This window comes from Hemicordylus capensis, chromosome 1, assembly GCF_027244095.1.
Source record: "Hemicordylus capensis ecotype Gifberg chromosome 1, rHemCap1.1.pri, whole genome shotgun sequence".
In the NCBI taxonomy this organism is placed as follows: Eukaryota; Metazoa; Chordata; class Lepidosauria; order Squamata; family Cordylidae; genus Hemicordylus; species Hemicordylus capensis.
In genome coordinates, this window is record NC_069657.1 from 177,447,123 (window position 1) to 177,461,512 (window position 14,390).

The following is a 14,390-nucleotide window of genomic DNA, read 5'->3' on the forward strand; positions in this document are numbered from 1 at the left end:
AGTTGTGGACTTTTATTATTCACATGTTATCAAGGCAGTGCATCTCCAGGGAAAGGATGTTCCACACTTACAAGGCATCCTCCAAGAATATTATGTTTCATTCTGTGGTTTGGATGCACAGTTGTTATAATCATGAAGTTGTTCTTCTGGGTTGAGCTTCTGAAAAAGATAGTAATGGATCATATGAAAGCAGTCTCCAAGGTATGTAGGATTCAAAGGCTGACACACTGAGGAAAAGTGTTCAGAGTAATCCCACTGAAATTAAATGGGATGCAGAAGCTGAGCATTTTGTGAAAGAACCTTCTGGATACTTTGTGGCACTCCTTTTAATGTCAACGGGACTGATACTTTCCCTCAGTATGTCAGCCAAACAGCACCTTGAATCATGTCAAACTACTAAATGAAAGACATTGCAGAGCACTATACCAATAGGCTTTCTGTAGCCCACTACACACTCCTTTCAGGATGTGGGACAGCATTTTTGCAGGTCAATGGAAAGCAGTTGTCTGACTGATGACAACCTAGAAGGCAAATCCAGCAGGAACATCCTCACTGTTTCCTTGTCTCCTTCTGGCTCTGATGGGATCCTCTTTTATAATTTTGCAATAAAATCATATCACAACCTCACACAAATTAAGAGGCATGATCCACCCCTGTGGGAGCAGCTGTGCATGTAGGAGCCTGACATAGGACTCAACTGAGCTCTCGTGTTTTCCTGCCCCTCCACAGCTACTGCTCAGCTGCAGGTGCACTTGGCCTGCCATTACTTTTAATGGAAGTCTGCATGCATTCCTCGTGTATTAAGGATGTGCAAACAGAGCTGGTTTGCACTCAAGCTGGCTTGGCTAAAGGCTCACCCGCAAGCTGAACTGGGGTGGGGGGAGGATTCAAGAGCGAGTCAAGCCACTCCACTGCCTCACGAGCCAGCTTGACGGTATACTTATAAAGAAGAATCCAGGAAAGATTCCTCCTTACAAGTAAAGGGCTGGGATGGGGTGGGAAGGGAAGGGAAGAGATCTCAGACTGTCCTTTACCTTGAAAAATCAAGCCGCTGAGTGGCGGGATGGCAGCAGCCCCTCCTTCCACCATCGTGCCAGCCTCCCAAATGACAGCCTGGACTGGCTTTGGGCTGTTTGGGGCCTCTCTGTGTACACTGTGTGCACAGAGGCCTGAAACAGCCTGCAGCTGACTTGTAGCTGTTCTGAGAGGCCAGCAGGATGGTGTACGGAGCTCCTGCTGCTGTCATCCCGCCTCACAGTGGCTTGATTTTTCAAGGTAAAGAACAGTCTGAGAACTCCCCACCCTGCTGCCCCTCCAAAGCCCTTTACAAGTATAGCCGTTGAGCCCCTCAAGTCAGCTTGACAGTGGAACAGGATTGGGCTGGGCTCGATCAAGCCCGAGCTGCCCGGGGCAGCTCGGGTCGAGTCCAGATTCAAGCCAAACCAGGCAATCCGGTTCGGTGCACATCCCTACCAGATATGCATCCAGTCATTAGTCTCCTCTCTAGGGTCCCAGTGTACAGATGAGTCATGCTGAGTTGAACCTATACTCACACACATGCAGCTGCATCCACAGGGAGATATTGAAGCTGAAATTTTGAGGAAGAACCTTCTGGACAGTTTGTGGCACACACCTCCTTGAAATCCACCAGTTTGGTAGACAAGGAAATATATTTGTTTGTTTGTTTGTTTGTTTGATTGATTTCTATACCACCCTTCTGAAAAATGGCTCAGGGTGCTTTACATTAAAATTACATTATTTACATTAAAATTTACATTACGTTACATTATTTTAAACTGAGCACATTAGGTTCTTCCTACTTCTACACTTGCCCCTCTAACTCCCTGTTTTCCAGCCATGCTGGAGCATTTTCCATAGGCAGAAGGTAGAAGCAGAGTTCATTATAGCGGAACCTCGCCACTGCTAATCAATGATCTAACAGCATATGCCAATGTCAAGAGTGCTAAAATTATTCCTGTTATGTCTTTTCCCTTTACAGGTCCATTTCCCCCTTAATACCATGTAACATTTATTGTCTACATGGATTGTGAGATTCTGGGCATCTTTGGTTTTGCTAGTGGAATGAGTTTTCCATGGGGGCACATGCTATGTTCTCTAAATCTTTATTACTCAGTGAGACTGATTTCTTTGCAAGAAGACATTTTTAGCTGTTTCTAAGACATAACACATTAATGAAAGGAACAGTTGGTCATTGTTCAAAAGCACTACATGTTTCTTATATTTTTTCATGTTATTGTACAATACATCAATAAGGCACAGGCTGGTGGCATAGACGAGAAGTGTACTCAGAAAATCACAGCCTTAGATCTCATTCCCTGTCCCTTAATCCCAGATAAGTGGTTGTGGTTACACAGTAGTGGGGAAAAGACACTCTGTGTATGCCTAGAAATAATCGCTACATTACTATTACTATTGAGTGAAAACATGAGCAAATACTATCAAGTGAAAGCATGAGCAAATTCTTGAAAAGGGTTGTTCTGACTTTTCTAAATGGAATTTGTTTTCATTCCTGGGCCGCTTCCCACCAAGAGCATGCGTGCACACACTCGAGGCATTCTCCTGGACTGAATTCTGTTTGGTTTTGCTCTAACAATGTAAGCCACAGAAGGTGACACAAAGAAGTAAAGGGCTATGTAAAATGCATGCTCCTTTTGCTCAAATCCCCTTTTACTTCAGCACCCTGTTTTCTATCCATCTTTCTTTCATCTGCCCTTCTGCTTCTTCCATACCTTTGTTTTCTAGGAATCCCTCAATCAGCAGCTTCCTAAATTCCCTTCCCCTTCAATCCTCTCTTTCCTTTTCATCCATTACATTTAGGCTCATATCTTGCTTCTTATTTAGCCCTTTCCCCTCACTCTCTTCTTTCTTTCACCCTATGCCTTCCCATGTTGCTGCAACTAACCTAGTAGATAGGAAAGCATTACAGCTGAAATAACAGCCAGCCTATATATCAGTTCAGAGGATCAAGAATAGCATAGAACCCGTCTACTCTAGTTCGGGAGCTGTGTGTGCTAGGGATGTGGCTTGCACTCAAGCTGGCTTGGCTCAAAGGCTCGGCGTTAAGCCCAATCGGGCCTGGTTCAGTTTGAGTCCGAACCAAACCAGATGGTTCAGACTGGCTTGAAGCCCTACCAGCAAAGGGGAATCCATTGAGGATTCCCCTTTACCAGTAAAGGGGCAGTGAGGGCTTCCCTAACTGTAGAGGGGAGTAAATTTAAGTACTCACAATTAAACTGGCTGAACGGGGGTGGGGGCAGCTCCCCTGACCCCCACTGGCCTCCCCCCCAAGTGTCCTGGGCTGGTGGTGTCCTGGTTCTGGCCCATTTCAGGCTTTCTCCAGCCCATTTCAAGCCTCTGAGCAGGCATGGAGGCCATTTTTTAAACTCAGCGCATGTGCATGGGCCATTTCCATGATCACAAGACGTCCAAAGCAGGCCGGAGAAGGACCAAACAGGTCCTGAACTGGGCGGCAAATGTGTGGTCATGGAAATAGCCTATGTGCATGCATGGAGCTCAAAGAAAATGGACTGGAGAGGCCTGAAGTGGGCTCAAAATGGGACACTGACAGCTCAGGAAACCTGGGGCAAGACCATCGGGGGTTGGGCCAGCTACTGCTGCCGCTGCTACCACCATCACTGCCAGCTCTGCTGGTGCAACTTGTGAATACTCCTATTTACTCCCCTCTAAGGTTAGGAAAGCACCCTTGCCCCTTTGCTGGTAAAGGGGAATCCCCACTGGATCCTCCTTTGCTGGTAGGGCTTCGAGCCAGTCTAAACCAGTTTGAACTCGAGCCCCTGGAGGGGGTCAACCCTGAACTGGAAAACTGGTTTTGTGCACACCCCTAGACTGTGCTCCTGATATCTGATCATCTGTCAGTTACAACCAAGGTCAGAGACACTGTCTGTGATCATGTGCTAAGCAGCAGTTCAGTCAGAGGACTCTCTGTACTCAGCTACTGAATAGGTAGAACAAAAAGCCCTCTGACACAGCTGCTGCTGAGCACACAATCACAGGCAGGACCGCTGACCTTGTTTTTAATTGACAGGCAATCAGATATTGGGAGCATGTGCAGCTCCTGAACTAGGGTAGAAGGCTTATTCTACCCTGTTCTTGATTCTGTGAACAAGCCTTCTGTTTCTTTCAGGTTTTGTCCAATTTTTCTTAAGTTTCTGTAGCTTTTTCTTTTCTTTTAAAAAAATGGGCAGTACTGCTATTTATCATCAAATAGTAGCATACTACTGGGTCTGGACGCAGAGCATCTGTGCCTCTAGTTGGGCCCAGCCACCCACCCCCCCATGCCACTACCACCTTACCCCGGGGGGCCAGGGCCATGCCATCCCCCCTCCGCTGCCTCCCTCTGCCTTGCCATCCTCCTACTCGGCCACCCGTCGTCCTCTCGCCCTCCTCCTCAGGGTGGCGCCACTGCCTCGCCCTCCTCCTCAGGACAGTGGGGCTTGACCTGCTGCCCATCCTCCCGCCACCCATCTTTCTCTTGCCTACCGCCTTCACTGGCTCCTGGCTCCCGCCGTCCCAACCAGCTCCTGGCGCGTGCTCCTCCCTCCTGCCCTTGCACATGTCACCCCCTCTGGGCCCGCCACTGGTCGCAACTGCAGCGGGAGCGGAGCTTGCCACATCCCCACGCATTCCCTCTACAGGAATTAATGATATAGATACACTTGGTCAGCTCTGAGACATTGTTTTATGTTCCACTCTGTTCTGTGCTGGTCAGACCACATTTAAAATATTGTTTCAAATTCTGGGTACCACATTTTAAGGAGGACGTTGATCAAATCAAATGGGTTCAGAAACAAAGACAACAAGGATTGTGACGGATCTGGAAACCGGATTCTGTGAAGAATGGTTGCAAGAACTGGGCATGTTTAGTCAGGAGCAAGGAAGGGCAGGTATGAAAGACATTCAAATATCAGAAGAGCCAGGGGCGTAGCAAGGTTGGAGGGGGCCCAGAGACAAGATTTTAAAATGGGCCCTTTGCTGATATACACACACAAACACACTTCACAATATATAGTGCACTCACACTCATATCCCCATTATGAATATGGTGAGTATCCAGTTCACATTTGAATCTAGTTTTTTTACTCTCGGCTCCTGCCGATCTCCAAGAGACTCAACATAATTCATAGGGGGTGCAACATGGGCGGGTGGGGAGTCATGTGATATGCCTCTGGGGGGCCCCTCAAGGCAGTGGGGCCCCAAGACTACTGCCTCCCCTTGCCTAATAGTAGTTACGCCCCTGCGAAGAGCGGACTTGTTCTCTGTTATTCCTGAGAAAAAGATTAGAACTGATAATTTAAATTATATTGAAGCAGTTTTAGGCTGGACATTTGGAAGAATTTCCTAACTGCTGAAGTGATTCAACAGTGGACTAGCCTGCCTTGTATAGTCTTGGGCTCTTCTTTAGAGGATTTTGGACAGTATAGGACAGCCATTTGTCAGGGATACTGTAGAGTTTCCTGCACTGAGCAGGCAGTTGGACCGCAAGTTTTTAAATCTGATGAGTCTAGGATTCTATGCCTGTGGGACCACAATAAGGACTACAGTATAAAATGTATCTAAATGGTGTCTCTGACATTTGGCAGAGAACTCCTGAGGCATAGTGCCTAAGCATAATTTTTCAGGGCCAGGTACAAATTTGTTACATGGCCTTCTCATGAAAGGATTTACTGAATAGGAGGATTTACTGGTGTCCTTTAACATCTTTTTAGTTGCCCTAATTTAAAAATCTGTTGTTTCTGCCTATCTGTTTTGTATTTTGACATGGCAGTAGGGCATGTATGAGTACACAAACGACAAATGCTGTTTAGATACTGTTAGCTGATTCTGGAATCTAGTGTCAGTTCTTCTGTAGAGAACAGAAGTTTAACTTGTTTAGTATCATCAGTACAACCCTCACTATCCCTGGGACCTCAAAAAACCTGATTAGTATGGGTCTTGTCCCTTCCTCCCACTGCTGGTCAGATACTGTGCCCTGCTGGTTCCTCCTCCCTGAGTTTAGGAAAAGCCAGCAGGTACTAACGAAATCTATGACTTGTTCCTAAATATGGGAAAGTACCCAAATGTGGTAAAGCAGGGATTCTCAGCCTTGTGAGCCCAGGTGTTTTTGAACTACAAGTCCAATCATCCCCGGACACAATGGCTGAGTCTGGGGATGAATGGCCAAGGCCATTGTGGCTGTGGTTGATGGGAATTAGTTGGGTCCCAAGTTGGGACCCAAGTTTGGAAACCCTTGCAGTAAAGCACAGGGAGCTGTCTCACTGCATTTAGGCTCTTAGGCTCTGGGAAATAGATTTACAAAAACATCCTCAAACATGAGCTACAGTTTAGCCTCTTTCCCTTCTCATGATAAAGGGCTTGCAGCTCAAGTTGGGCCCCACTGAACTTTTAGGCTTGGCTAAAGTGTTCTCTTCCTTGCTGCCATACTTCGGCTCTGCTGTGGCTCAGATTCCACTTGGTTTTTAACAAATTCTCAAAACGAAAACATAAATCTATCAATTGCTGGATTAATAGAATGACCTTAAGTCTTAATTTTAACATTCTTCCCCCTTCCTCTCCCCGCAGAGGAAATGAACCTACATGGTATGACTGGGGGTGGGGGAAGCTTGATACTCCTCACAGCTTAAATAGGTAAATGTTCTTTGGGACTACAACTCATCCTGCTGTCTTCATCTTTCATAACTCACTTTTCAAAAATCTGACACAACGCCACTTCAGAGTATTTTTCTAATGTCATTCTGAAGTTAAAAGATAATTTGACTTCAAGGGGGGATACTGCCCAGTGGGTTTTTTTGTTTTGTTTTGTTTTAAAAAGTAATAGAATTAGTCATAAGAACTATTTTTAGCAAAAGTTCAACTTTATCCATGTATTTTAATGTGGGAAAAGTGTGTCCTTTTCCCTCTGCTAATGTTTGATGCTTTCCAGCCCTCCTGTGAGTGAGTTTGAGTATCTTAGGGGGCTCTGAAGTGGAGGAGAACTTCCTCTTGGATTCTCTCTGTTTTCTTTCGTGAAAATGACATTCCTAAGCTGTTTCACTTTCTGACAGGAAATGGAACCATGCCAAAAATGATTAAAGTCCAAGAAAGCATAACAGTTCCAAAGCTGCAGCAGTTCTTTAGGAGTCCCGAGTTTGACATTATGTCAAACAAAATGTGAAATATTGTTTATTAAATTTGAATAATACAAGGAAAGGGAAAAATGGGCCTTGGCTTATCATGCTAAGGTTCTTTATTAAGTCTGTAAGGGACTTCCTAGCTCTAATAAATTGAATTATATTGATAAATATACATGCACATATATATCACATTCTGTATTGGTCCATATTGTAGAACCCAGATGCATTCTCATATTCCCATGAAGTGAGGCATAAGCATGAAATGTTTCTCTTTTACCAGAAGGGCTTGCACTTCTTTGAAACCATGCTGGCAAATAATAGTTTGGATGTCTGAGTATGTTGCTCACATAGGGTTATATTCTCACAAGGTTATAACATGGACTTGCCATGAACTTTTGCAGCTTTGGATCATTTAAAAAGTATAAACTGTATTGTATGTGTTCTGAATTCATTTCTAGTATATTATGTACTTATTTATAATTAAGATCGATGATTTCTTTAAATGTGCCACTATGGTGTAATGAAAAGTATTAGACTGGGGTTGAAAAGTATTAGACTGGGGTTGGGGAAACCTATTCCTGTCCTCACTCAATCATGAAACTCACTTGGTTTGCCTTGGGTCTGTTATGCTTTTCCTCAACCTTGTTGTAAGGATAAAAGAGGGGTGGGGAGCCATGTAAGCTAGTCTGAACTTCTTGGAGGAACAGCAGGATATAAATGTAATGAACATACATATGCAGCACATTAAGTGTCCAGAGGATCTTACAGTCTTTATCTTGTACATTCTCACCCTAGGGACAAGAGTGCTTCTTTTCTATTGGACCCATGGTTCCGCACCCCACCCACCCACCCACCCCTGTTCTCCTGGTCAAATTCAGACATACAGGAGAGCTGTCTCTCTGCAGTCAACGAGACTGACAAGGGGTGGGGGAGGTAGCTGTGCAGGCTTCCTCCTTGACAAAAGGACAGCCTACGCAGCCAATTGGGCTAGAGTTGAGGGAGAAGCTTCCTCCCTCAACTCTGGTTCCAGGGTTAGCAGCCTGCGCTTCTGAATTAGGATGCCCCACAAGCTGTTGGAACCTTAGGTTGAGTGATAAAATGTAATTCAACCAGAGGTTTCAGATTGGAGTCCCAATCCTGAACCCTTGGTTTTGTTGCTGCACCCAACTGCAGTTGGCCGCATTCGGAAGTAAAATTTGCGGAACTGCAGGCCTATTCGACTGTGATTCCACATCACATGCAAATGTGGCCATTGTCTGTTGTTAAAATTGGATCCTTGATTGGAAGATTCTTAAAATGGACATTTCTTGAGATTTCTTTCATACTTGATGCAGTTAAAGAAACCTGCCATATGCACTTAAAGTGTCACACAAACCCATATGCATATTAACTTTTCTCAGCTTGTTTCTGTATTCCATAGGTATCAGTGTCCTAGAGTTTGGAAAATGCATCATTTTTAGCTGAAATAATCTGTTCCAAACAGATCCTTTGTAGATTCATGAGTGTGTTCATGGCATTATGGTCTGGACTGGAGGATTTCCTCCTCTCTGATCTTGTCCCTAGGTGTGGTGGGTGAACAAGATTGTGTCTTCTCTCTCTCCCCATCAGGCATGCCTGTCCTGTCTCTGACATTCCTAGATATGCACAAGTGAGCCTAATGTCTGAACAGGATATATGGTAGCACTGTCCAGTGTGCATACACCTAAATATAGTTGCAGTTTTTCATATTATGATATTATTTACGCTCTTCAGTCCCAACTGAGTTTTATGATCTTGCTCTCTCACCATGTGTAGAAACTAGATGGGAAACAGAGACTACTGTCTGAGCTTGACCTATGTTTCAATTTTGGAGCAGTTTCAGATGTATGTTAAAGTCTGTGGCTTACATAATGTAGTGTTACAGATTATGCCTCTTAACTCTCCATTCCAAGGCTGCCGTGGACTCTTAAGCAGCCCAAACGCTGCTCTGAATGAGCAGTTGCACCAGCAGCCTTACTACCAGTTCCTCCATTCACTGCAGTGGGGAAACCAATGCTAGCACTGTTTGCACAACCACTCATTTGGAGCAGTTTTGTGGCTGCTTAGGAGTGCAGCAGCCCCAGGTTTATGGAAGTCATGTCAGCTACTGCTCCCCACCCTCCACCGTGCTTGGTGCTTTCTTGCTATGCACAGAGGGGGGCATCCAAGGCATGCATTTCTGTTCATTCCTACAAACTTTTTAATATCTACATGGAATTGCTAGAAGGAATCACCAGGAGATTTGGTGCAAGGTGGTATCAGTATGCGGATGACACCCAAATCTTATTCTCCATGTCAGCTTCCTCAGGAAATGGCATAACCTCCCTAACTGCTTGCCTGGGAGACAGAGAAGGACTGGATGAGGGATAACAAACTGAGACTGAATCCATAGGAGACAGCAATACTTACTGTGCAGTGTCACAATTCAGGAGACAATTTTAATCTGCTGGTTCTGGACAGAGTTACACTCCCCCAGAAGAAACAAGTATACAGTCTGGGAGTACAGTCTGGGAGTACTGTGCTAGAAGCTCTGCAGCATTGGGAGAGACCACCCGCTTCCCAGACAACCCTCCCGGGGTGAGAGACTGGTGTGGGTTGTCTGTTGCTGCTGCTGCATTGAACATCTGTCTGCAGGAGAGGGAGAGGGAGAAGGCGAGTCCAGCTGCTGGTCCCCTGCCTGACCTGTGGAACTGTGGCCTTTGGCAACGGCTGCTTCACAGGATCAGGGCCAGGAGTGAGTGAGCAGTTCCTGCCCATCAGCTGACCAGAGGGGCTCTCTCTGGCCCTATATAGGAGCACTGCCTGTGGCGGCGGGGTCACCACCAAAGGGGAGTCACCACTTCAGGGGACAGCAAGGGCGAGGCCTCTTGGCCCAGGTATCTGTGGGGGTGGGGGCATTTAATAATGGGGCTTCTGTTTTAATTTGTCCTGGGTGAGGATCTTTTAGATTGTGTCTGGGCTTACCTGGAGATGGGGAGACAGGGTGTGTGTCCACTGACTGTGGGGCGGCAGTTCCGGTACTGGTGGTGGTGAACAGAAGAAGTAACGTTGGCAGGTCAGCAGGCCATTACAGGGGAAGGGAACATAGACATTTACTAGCTGTTTTCCCTTCCGGCTGTCCTGCCAGCTCTTTGACCTTGGGGAACACTGCTGACCACCCTTGGAACCTCACCTTGCTCCTCTGTAATGCCAGGTCGGTTCAGCACAAATCAAAAACCATCCTTGATTTGATTTTGGATGAAGCTGCTGACCTGGTATGTATTACAGAGACCTGGCTGGGGGAGGCTGAGGGCCCAGTGTGGTCCCAGCTTCTCCCTCCGGGGTACTCTACTGAGGAGCAGATGAGGGACCAGGGTTGGGGATGTGGAGTGGCTGTGATCTACAAAAATAACATCTCCCTTACCAGGATCCCTGTTAGAGTGTCAGACCATATCGAATGTGTGTACTTAGGTTTGGGGACCAGGGATAGACTGGGGCTTCTGTTGGTTTACGAATCGCCCCACTGCTCAACAGAGTCGCTAACTAAGCTGGCAGATTTGGTCTCGGGTTGGATGTGGAGTCCCCCAGGCTTGTGGTGTTGGAGAACTTATTGTTCATTTCAGGACCCATTTGTCTGGGGCGGCTCAGGAGTTAATAACGGCCATGACGAGTATGGGCCTATCTCAAATGGTCTCGGGACCGATGCACATTGCAGGTCACGTGCTTGATTTGGTCTTTCACTCTGATCAGGGTGGTGTTCCATGGGTGGGGAATCCTGTGATATCCCCATTGTCATGGATGGACCACCATCTGGTTAAGGTTGGACTCATAGTCACACCCCACCTTTTCAGGGGTGAGGCACTTATTAGGATGGTCTACCTGAGGAGGTTATTGGATCCCATAGGATTTCAAGAAGCCTTGGAGGGATTTAGTGTTGGCTCTGCCGGTGATCCTGTTGATGCCCTGGTGGAGAATTGGAACAGTATGTGCCCCTCCTCCCTTGAATCAGAATCTGGAACCATCGATTACCCACTGTGATGTGTTTAATGAATTCTTTGTGGGGGAAATCTCTCGTATTCAAGCCAATTTAGGTTCTGTCTTCACAAGTGTCTGATGTGGAGGTGTCCAGCAACTCCTCTTACGTGGTTAGGCTGGATCAGTTCCAGTTTGTGACTCCTGAGGATGTAGGCAAGCTGATTGGAAAGGTGCGGCCTACCACCTATCCTCTTGACCCTTGCCTGGCATGGCTTATACTATCTGGCAGGGGAGTTGTTGTAGAAGGCCTGGTAGAGATTATAAATGCGTCTCTGAGGGAAAGTAGGATGCCTCCTAGTCTTAAGGAGGCAATTATTAGACCGCTTCTGAAGAAGCCTACCTTGGATCCCTCAGAGCTGAGTAACTACAGGCCTGTCTCCAACCTTCCATGGCTGGGCAAGGTAATTGAGAGGGTGGTAGCCTCCCAGCTCCAGACAGTCTTGGAGGAAACAGATTGTCTAGACCGATTTCAAACTGGCTTTCAGGCTGGCTATGAGGTAGAGACTGCCTTGGTTGGCCTGATGGATGATCTCCAATTGGGAATGGACAGAGGAAGTGTGACTCTGTTGGTCCTTTTGGATCTCTCGGCGGTGTTGAAGACTATCGACCATAGTATCCTTCTGGAGCGTCTGAGGGGGTTAGGGGTGGGAGGAACTGCTTTGTGGTGGTTCCACTCCTACCTCTCAGGCAGGTTCCAGATGGTGTCCCTTGGAGACTGTTGTTCTTCAAATCTCTTTTGTATAGTGTCTCTCAAGGCTCTGTATTGTCTCCGATGTTGTTTAACATCTACATGAAACCACTGGGAGAGATCATCAGGAGATTTGGTGCAGTATGCTGATGACACCCAAATCTATTTCTCCATGTCAGCATCATCGGGAGAGGGCATAACCTCCCCAAATGCCTGCCTGGAGGCAGTAATGGCCTGGATGAGGGATAACAAACTGAGACTGAATCCAGATAAGACGGAGGTACTCATTGTCCGGGGTTGAAACCTGAGAGATGATTTTGATCTGCCTGTTCTGGATGGGGTCACACTTCCCCAGAAGGAACAGGTATGCAGTCTAGGGGTTCTTCTGGATCCAAGTCTCTCCATGGTGTCCCAGGTTGAGGCAGTGGCCAGAAGTGCCTTCTATCAGCTGTGGCTGATACACCAGCTGCGTCCATTTATTGAGACAGATGACCTCAAAACAGTGGTACATGTGCTGGCAACCTCCAGACTGAATTAGTAGAATGTGCTCTATGTGGGGCTGCCCTTGTATGTGGTCCAGAAACTACAGTTGGTGTAGAATGCAGGCGCCAGACTGGTCTCTGGGTCATCTCGGAGAGACCATATTACTCCTGTATTGAAGGAGTTACATTGGCTGCCGATATGTTTTCAGGCAAAATACAAGGTGTTGGTCATAACCTATAAAGCCCTGAACAGCTTGGACCCTGGGTATTTAAGAGAACGTCTTCTTCGTCATGAACCCCATTGCCTATTGAGATCATCAGGAGAGGTCCGTCTGCATTTGCCACCGGCCCGTCTGGTGGCTACTCAGGGACGGGCCTTCTCCGCTGCTGCCCCAAGGCTTTGGAATGTGCTCCCTAGTGCAGTAAGAGCCTCCCCATCTCTGACAACTTTTAAAAAGTCTTTAAATATGCATCTGTTCACCCAGGCTTTTTAACTGATATTGTTTTGATTGTTTAATGTTGTTTTTAGAATATACTGTTTTAAAATTTTAAATTGTTGTGTTTTAAATTTTTTGTTTTTAAATTTCTTGTTTTTGTTTTTAACTAATGTTTTATTTTTGTTTTTATCTTCTTGTAAACCACCCAGAGACATAAGTTTTGGGCGGTATAAAAATATGTTAAATACATACATACATACATACATACATACATACTTCTGGATCAAAACCTCTCTCTGCTGTCTCAGTTTGAGGCAGTGGCCAGCAGTGCTTTCTATCAACTTTGGCTGATATGTCAGCTGTGCCTGTTTCTTGAGATAAACTACCTCGAAACAGTATTGCAAATGCTGCTAACCTCCAGATTTGACTACTGCAATGCGCTCTTTGTGGGACTGCCTTTGTTCGTATACCAAAAAGAGTAGTTAGTGCAAAAAGTGGCAGCCAGGCTGGTCTCTGGGTCATCTCAGAGAGAGCATACTCCAATATTAAAGAACTACATTGGCTACCAATATGTTTCCAGGCAAAACACAAAATGCTGGTTATAACTATAAAGCCCCAATTTGTTCAGTTCTTCTTCACTATGAGCTCTGCTACCCTTTGAGATAGGGATGTGCACAGACCTGCGACAGGGAGGCTCAAAGGCGGCGGGAGTGCTGCTTTAAGAGCGAGGAAGGGTGCACTTACACTTCCTGCCACTTCCCCCCGCCGGCATTTATTTTTTTAAAAGCCCATTGGGGCGGCAGTGTACCTCCCTGCCTCCCCGTTGCCCCTGTTGCCAGATATGGCCAGAAGTCTCCGACACGCCTGCATGCCAAAATGGTGATGCCAGCATTCAGATGCAATGCTGTCACCCTAGAACTGGCATTTGTGGCAGCGAAACTCCATTCTGATCAAAGGTTCAGAGTGGAGTTTGGGGAGAGAAACCATGGGTCCCTTTCCACCCCAAACTCCATTTTCCTGAATTCAGCTGTGCGGGTGAGATCTGAGGTGAAGGGAACTCCAGTTTCCTGTTATATCTGAATTTGTCCGCATTTGTTCACCCAAGCTTTTTAACCTGAGTTCTGGTTTTAAACTTTTAATTTTTTAATTTTAAAAAACTCTTATGTTTGTTGCAAACTGCCCAGAAGCATGGGTTTGTGGAGGTATACAAATATACTAAATAAATAAACTGCTTTCTGCAGCATATAACCTCTGATTATGTTACTAGACAAAAACAACTACAAATTCATGTTCTCCATAAGCATTGGGGTGTGGAGCATGAACACAAATGAAATGTTGGTGTGGTAAATGCACATCTGAAGCTTTCCACACATTTTCTGTAAACAAGAACAAAAAGCAATAATAAATACATGTGATGAAGTTGAAGTTGTCGATTTGGGAAAGCTAAGGTTTTTATCTATACTTATGAGTGTAGCTCACAAAATGGTGCTGGCAGTGCTAGGCTGATTTAAGTCTTTCCACTTGAGCCTAAGTGGTTTATGGTCTGAGCAAGAATTCTGCAAAGGCCTGTTGACATGAATGTGAACAAAGCTGGAAAAAT